We start from the raw sequence: 8,501 nt of genomic DNA, 5'->3' as shown, positions 1-8,501 counted from the left end.
AAGGGTTTGGTTTAGTCCAGGGGTCGTCAGCCTTTTTTTTATTGGGGCCAGGACCTTCCAGGATTAGCTGCAGTTCCCAGGTCGCCTGCGAGCCCCTGATCTAGCTACAGTTCCGCTGTCCGGTCCTGGCGGCCGCTTGCAGCCACCCGAGCTACTGAGTGAGTTGCTGGCATGATCCCCTGATCCCAACCTTCTCAACGCTCCTGCCCTCCCCACAACTTTACCCCTGGCGGCCTAGCCGTGCTAGATTCCCCACATGTTGTGGAAGGAACATAGGCACAATTTGGCTTTTTATTGTGATTTATGGATTATGCACCAACCCACTCAATTTTAAATAATGTAACATCGAAATTCATAAACAAGTATAACACTTTTTATTTCGGTCATTCATGGTAAGATTTACATAGTTGACATTGTTTTGTGTGCGAGATATACAGGGTTGCAGTGTTTCGCATATCAGCTAACCAATGACGGCAGTTCTTTGACAAGTACTCCGTAGTTCGGTGTAGGAGATCTTGTCGATGAGTATTCTGGACACACTGTCGACATCTGAAATTACAGAAAATATCATATAGGATTAACTTATAAGAACAATCTTATTATAAGATTAACATAAGAATATCTTATAGGATTAACTTATAAGAACAAATTTGATTATAACTACATACCTGCAGAATGGATGACACTTAAATGCAAAGATTGTTTTCAGGGGTGGGGAGAGACATGTATATTGATGACGCATTTTTCCTCTAATATGTCAATTTATCTTAAATGTAGTTTAAGGTTATTAAAATCTTCTTACACTAGCATGCATGCCTTACAAGAACAAACCCAAAAATGTACAGCAGGTGCATACATCCTAGTAGGAGGTGCGGCAGGTTGACAGAGCAATTAATAAAGCAAATAGGATGCTGGATTTATTAACAGACACTAATATAATTCTTATTCTAATAAGAATTATAGAAGGTTTAAAGTTTGGGTATTTAAGAGATTACGTGGAAAAGTAATGATGATGATAATTTTTATGATGAAATTTTGGTTGTTGTTTTTTTTGGCTTGACTGGTTACATATTTTTTTCTCTATGTAGGTTAAGATTTTTGGCTATATTAAGGGGAAATTGCATGATATTGTCTAGGACAGCTTAATTTGGGGACTGAGCTCAATGTACAATTTAAACGGCGGAAGTCAATAATATTCGGACCACCTTAGGTGGCAACGAGAATTTAAGGTATCCCATTTTTGATACCTTAAAATAACTCTTTTTAAAAAATTATAATTCACTGTAATATGGTTTACTTAATAATAGTATTCTGTTTTTTCTATGTATTTTTCAACGCACTTCTTTTTTCTTCCTATGGAGGTTCAATAGACGGAGGAGATGTAAAATAACGTTAATAGGGGACGGTTACCCCACACCCAAAACCTCAAGGTATTTAACCACACCACATGAATTAAAACTAGCAAAACTAATTAAGAATGCAAGACATTAGGGGGAAAAGGAATGGAGGAGTCACATTTTGTAGTTGGAACATTAGGGGTGCGAATGATCCAATTAAAAGGGGTAAGATTATGGCTCAATTAAAATCTTTAAAGGTGGATATTGCATTTTTACAAGAAACGCATGTGAAATTACAAACACAGGTGAGACTAAAAGCAAATTGGATAGGCCAAACTTATTATTCGTCATTTACTTCTAAAGCTAGAGGTATGGCTATTATTATTCGGAAAGGTATACCATTTATATCAAAGAACACTATATCTGATAAGGAAGGAAGGTACACTATAGTGGCAGGAGAAATTTATTCTACACCACTGACTCTGATAAATATTTATGCACCAAATTTTGATAACCCCCAATTTTTTAAGAAAATCACAGATATAATAGATGAGTATAATTACCAAAATGTAATATTAGGGGGGGATTTTAATTGTGTTATAGATACATATTTAGATAAATCAATAAAAGTAAGGAAGAGTAAGGTTAAATCTAAAACTAGTGAATTTTTAAACATATATATAAAAAACACTATAACAGACGTATGGAGAATAGTCAACCCTACGGGAAGGGAATACTCATTTTACTCAGCGGTACATAAAACTTATTCGAAAATTGATTATTTTTTAGTGGACACAAAATTAATTCCTTATACGATTAACCCTAAATATCACAATAGTATTATTTCTGATCACTCACCATTGACCTTTACTTTAAAACTAGAGGGAACGCCAGGTATAAAATCGTTTTGGCGTTTTAATACACAGTTAATTAATAATCCACAAGGTTATGAGTATTTAAAACAACAAATTAAATTATTTTTTGATACAAATGAGACACCAGGCATTTCACCATCTTTATTATGGGAAACTTTTAAGGCATTTATACGTGGAGTTATAATCTCATATCAAAGTTACCAAAATAAAAAGAACTCCATAGAACAAGAGACTTTAGAAAAGGAAATTAAAATATTAGAATTAGATAACGCAAAAGACCCAACTATAGAAAAACATAATAAGATCACATTATTGAAATTTAAACTTAATCGAATATTATCGGCAAGAGTAATAAGATTATTTCAGATCACAAAACAGGCACAGTTTGAATTTGGTGATAAACCACATAAACTTCTGGCTAGACAATTGAAGAAACAGGAGAAGGAAAAGACGATTACTAAAATCAAATCAGAGAATGGGGAACTATTAACGTTACCCCATGATATTAATAAAAGGTTTGCCCAATTTTATCAAAACTTGTATACGTCTAAAACTAAAATAGAAGACAGTATAATTGTAGATTTTTTAGATAATTGTAATCTGCCAAAATTGGATATTTTGGAACAAGAGGAATTAGGAGCACAGATCACAAGGGAAGAAATAAGTGAAACAATAAAAGAGCTGAAAAATGGGAAAACGCCAGGACCAGATGGTTTTAATAATGAATTCTATAAAGGTTTCCAGGAGTTAATGGTACCACGGTTATTTAAGTTATATAAATATGCCTTTACCGAAAATAAATTACCAGAAACATTAGCCGAATCCACAATTACGTTAATACCTAAAAAAGACAAGGACTTAGGAGAACCGGGCTCATATAGAGCCATATCACTCCTAAATACAGATCAGAAAATTTTAGCAAGAACTTTAGCAAGAAGATTGAGTAAATATATTAATAAATTGATAAATCCGGACCAAACGGGGTTTATACCTAAAAGACAATCATCTAACAATTTGAGACGCCTTTTTAATATAATGTATTCATACAAAACGGAAAAGGAAGACTTGTCAGTTATATCCCTGGATGCAGAGAAAGCATTTGATCAGGTAGAATGGCAGTATTTATACAAAGTACTCCAAAAATTTAATATGGGAGAGAATTTTATCAGATGGGTTAAATTACTATATGATAAACCAATGGCAAGAATACTAACTAATAATATATTATCTTCAAATTTTCACTTATCGAGGGGCAATAGGCAGGGCTGTGTTTTATCTCCCCTGCTATTTGCACTTATGATAGAGCCGCTTGCTGAAAGGATAAGAAGGCATCCGGATATTCAGGGATATAATACTAAGGATACTATTAATAAAATATCACTATATGCAGATGATATACTTTTATATATTACAAACTCCCAAACGAGCATCCCGAATCTATTAAATCTAATAGAGGAATTTGGCTCTTTCTCCGGTTATAGAATAAATTGGAATAAAAGTGAAATTATGTCATTAAAACCCCAAAAAGCGAATCACCTATTAAAATTTCCATTTAAAATCGCAACGGAAAAATTTAAGTATTTGGGTATTCAAGTTACTAGAAGATATAAATCATTATTTAATGCTAATTTTATACCATTATTAAATACATTTGATTCACTGATTAAATTTTGGAGAATGCTCCCACTGTCACTAATCGGCAGAATAAACGCTATAAAAATGATAGGGCTACCACAAATAATATATTTGTTCCAATCTATATATATACCAAAACACTTTTTTTTTAAATTTAAATATTCTCGAATATTTATTATTTTATTTGGGATTATAAAGCACATAGAATTAAAAGAAATCACTTGTGCAAACCCAAAGAGGTGGGGGGGGGGGGGGGGGTTTGCATTACCTAATTTTCTATACTATTATTGGGCAGTACATATTAAAAATTTATTGGTTGGACAGGTCTGCTCAACAGTTGGAATGGATAAGAATGGAGAAAGAGGATTGCGCCCCCTACGATCTAGGAGCGATCATTTTTTCCCCAATAAAGCTGAATAATATGTTATATAAGAAGAATCCAATTATACAAAATACAATACGAATCTGGAAACAAATAAAATTAACTTTAAAATTAAGAAATTTATCAGTGTTAACACCAATAGTGAATAACCCAGTATTTAAACCATCTGGTATGGATAAAACATATAAACAATGGGAAAAAGTGGGAATTAAAAAGATAGGTGATTTGTATGAATTGGAAAATTTATTATCATTTCAACAACTAAAATCAAAATTTAAATTGAATAACAATCAATATTTTAAATACCTACAGGTATGTGACTTCATGAAGAAATATATACCAAGATTCCAAAGTATAATTTTAGACCCACTGGAAGAAGTAATGAATATCAATGCGGAGTCAACAAAATTAATATCATACTTGTATAACAGTATTTTAAATATAGAATTACCATCAACAGAGACAATTAGAGAAGACTGGGAAAAAGAATTAATGATAAAAATCTCAAATAAAACATGGGAAAAATATTTGATACATATACATAAATGTTCGATCAATGCTAGACATGACTTAATTCAATTTAAAATATTACATAGATTATATTATTCCAAAACTAGGTTGAATAAATTTTATCCAAATATTTCTCCCATCTGTGATAAATGTCTTTCTCAAAATGCCAATATTACGCACTCATTTGTCTCTTGTTCAAAACTTTATAAATTTTGGTGTGATATATTTGATATATTCTCAAAGATATTTAAGACAAAAATGGAACCTAACACTGAAATGATTATATTTGCAGTAAGTAGAGATGGGAACAAATTAAATACACACCAAAACTCATTTTTCAATTATGGGTTAATAACAGCAAAAAAACTTATACTTAAATTTTGGAAAAATGCTAATATACCAACATTTAAAATATGGATCAGTAATATGCTGGACACAGCACATCTGGAAGAAATGAGACTCCTCCTAATAGACAAACAAGACCTATTCTTAAGGAGTTGGTCCCCATTTATTGATTTCTTGGATTCATGTGGTGACATAGTATCATGAAAACCAACAGTTTCAGGTATGGGTGAAAGATGATTTAGAATATTAAAAAAAAAAACATCTCACTGTGGCAATGGAATAATCTCCCTCCTGCTTTCCTTCTTCACTTATTCCTTCTCTTTCACTTTTTCTTTATTGGTTTTTCACCCACGCTCACTAATCTACTCTTCACTTTTCACAGCCTCTTTTTCTTCTCTCCTTTCTCACTTCTCTCTTTAAAAAAAAAAGGGAAGTTGTACAGAGAATGTAATATGTTAACATCGTCTTTGTACCAATGCATTGTACTCACTTCTAATAAATAAAATATATTTTTTTAAAACAGACACTAATATAAAAATAAAAATATGATGTCATATAATATAATACATTGTTGGGATCATAGGAATAGAATTGTACATATGTTATATGTATATGGTTACAATCATCATACATTGGGAAGGAAATTAAGGCTGTAATGTGTGCTCCTCGTGGCATAGAAACATAGAAACATAGAAATTAGGTGCAGGAGTAGGCCATTCGGCCCTTCGAGCCTGCACCGCCATTCAATATGATCATGGCTGATCATCCAACTCAGTATCCCGTACCTGCCTTCTCTCCATACCCTCTGATCCCCTTAGCCACAAGGGCCACATCTAACTCCCTCTTAAATATAGCCAATGAACTGGCCTCGACTACCCTCTGTGGCAGGGAGTTCCAGAGATTCACCACTCTCTGTGTGAAAAAAGTTCTTCTCATCTCGGTTTTAAAGGATTTCCCCCTTATCCTTAAGCTGTGACCCCTTGTCCTGGACTTCCCCACCATCGGGAGCAAACTTCCTGCATCTAGCCTGTCCAACCCCTTAAGAATTTTGTAAGTTTCTATAAGATCCCCTCTCAATCTCCTAAATTCTAGAGAATTGTCTGGTGAACCTTCTCTGCACTCCCTCTATGGCAATAATGTCCTTCCTCAGATTTGGAGACCAAAACTGTACGCAATACTCCAGGTGTGGTCTCACCAAGACCCTGTACAACTGCAGTAGAACCTCCCTGCTCCTATACTCAAATCCTTTTGCTATGAAAGCTAACATACCATTCGCTTTCTTCACTGCCTGCTGCACCTGCATGCCCACTTTCAATGACTGGTGTACCATGACACCCAGGTCTCGCTGCATCTCCCCTTTTCCTAGTCAGCCATTTAGCATGTCGTTGTTCTCTTAGATATGGGAACTGAACGTGCAACAGAGTCTAGATCAAAGATCATAGTCCCTTCTTGGATCTTGGATCTTGGAATCTTGGAAACTTTATTGTCATTCAAACCTTTTGGTCTGAACGAAATTTTGTTGCCTTGCAGTCATACATATAATTAGATAACAAAACACACAATAAACACAAATTTAACATCCACCACAGTGAGTTTACCAGACACCTCCTCACTGTGATGGAAGGCAAAAATCTTAAGTCTTTGTCTCTTCCCTCCTTGTTCTCCCTCTGCGCTGAGGCGATCCAGGCCTCCGATGGTGTGACCCCCACCGGGTGATGGTAAGTAAGTCTCGCGGCTCAACCGTGCTCCGCGAACGGGCCGGTTCAATCTCAGCGGCCCGGGGAGGTCGAAGCTGCTGCCCTCCAGACCAGCGGACGAAGCTGTTGCCGCGGGAGCTCCGGAAAAACAGGTCACCAACCTGTGACCTGCGAGCTCCCGACTATGTCGTCTACTGGGCCCGCGGCCGAACCTCCGAAGTCGGGTCGCCACCGCCGGAACGCCACCACAACCCTGAGTCGGGCCACTGCCGCCGTCAGAACATCGCCTTATCCCCGAGTCGGGCCACCACCGGAACGCCAGAACCCGCCATAGCCCCGAAGTCGGCCAGCCTCGCGCTGGTAAGTCCTGGCTGGCTCTGCCTCTGGAGCCTCGAGGTCGGTCACAGTTGGAGGCTGCCAGCTCCGCCATTAGCCCTCAGTGCAGACGGAGACGGGAGATACAACAAGAAAAGTTGCATCCCCCCGAAGGAAGAGACTAAAACACGTTTCACCCACCCCCCCACACATATACAACCTAATAACTCAAATTAACAAGCTACTATCTTTGGTCTAGATGTTCAGCTGAATTTGTATGAGAGGCTGAAAGAAATTATAATATTTAGCCTGCCCGGTCTCTCCCACTTGATAGCTCAGATAGTCGAGTCCTGGCAACAACTCAACTATCTGAGCTACAGGGAGAGATCGGGCAGCTAAATAATACTTTCACTACACGACAGAAAGTAATACAATTTTTCTCACCTTTCGTTTTTAGTGGAGAACCTGATGAAAGACAGGTCAGGTCGCCTACATTGGCGATTCGAGCAAATTATAGCAGAGCAGTACGCTCCGCTTGTAGGTGTGGATGCCATGACGGAAGCCGGTTACGGAAATGGAGCTGAAGATTACCCATGACCTACTATGGCTCTTTCGCTGAGTGGACTATCTTGCTCCGCTCTATGATTTTTGCTTCAGACTGATGTCGGGGGGGGGGTGGGAAAGAGAAAGGAAGTAGGCAGAGACACTAGGACTTGAGGGAGAACTGGGAAGGGGGAGGGGAAGGAGGGAGAAAGCAAGGGCTGTCTAAAATTAGCGAAGTCAATGTTCATACTGCTGGGGTGTAAACTACCCAAGCAAAATATGAGGTGCAGTTCCTCCAATTTGCGCTGGGCCTCACTCTGGCAATGGTGGAGGCCCAGGACAGGGAAGGTCAGATTGGGAAAGCAGAAAAGGGAGGAGATGGGAAAATGTGGCCAGTAGTGGGATCCCATTGGAGGTGGCAAAAATGTCGGAGGATTATATGTTGTATGCGACGGCTGATGGGGTGGAAGGTGAGGACAAGGGGGACTCTGTCCTTGTTACGAATGGGGAAGGGGGAGTAAGAAAGGAGCTGCGGGATATAGAGGAGATCCTGGTGAGAACTTCATCTATAATGGAAGAATGAGAACATCTCCGATGCCCTAGTTCGTCCCTTCCCACCCAAATCTCCCCCTCCCTGGTACTTTCCACTACAACTGCAGGAAATGCAACACTTGTCTCTGTACCTCCCCCCTCGGCTCCATCCAAGGACCCAATCAGTCTTTCCAGGTGAGGCAGAGGTTCACCTGCACCTCCTCCAACCTCATCTACTGCATCCACTGTTCTAGGTGTCAACTTCTCTATCTCGGCGAGACCAAGTGCAGGCTCGGCGATCGCATCGCTGAACACTTCTGCTCAGTCCATG

General features: G+C 38.1%; 1 long non-coding RNA gene across 1 annotated transcript; it reads right to left on the bottom strand.

The window, feature by feature from the left end:
* Positions 1 to 357: 357 nt before the first annotated feature.
* Positions 358 to 7,700, bottom strand: LOC116989203. Its single transcript, XR_004416170.1, has 2 exons — positions 7,541 to 7,700; positions 358 to 549 (listed from the first exon to the last, which is right to left on the bottom strand). It is a non-coding gene; the product is annotated as an uncharacterized LOC116989203 (long non-coding RNA).
* Between the last annotated feature and the right edge of the window lie 801 nt (positions 7,701 to 8,501).

Source organism: Amblyraja radiata, chromosome 28 (assembly GCF_010909765.2).
Source record: "Amblyraja radiata isolate CabotCenter1 chromosome 28, sAmbRad1.1.pri, whole genome shotgun sequence".
NCBI lineage: Eukaryota > Metazoa > Chordata > Chondrichthyes > Rajiformes > Rajidae > Amblyraja > Amblyraja radiata.
This window is presented reverse-complemented; position numbering and strand designations above follow the sequence as displayed.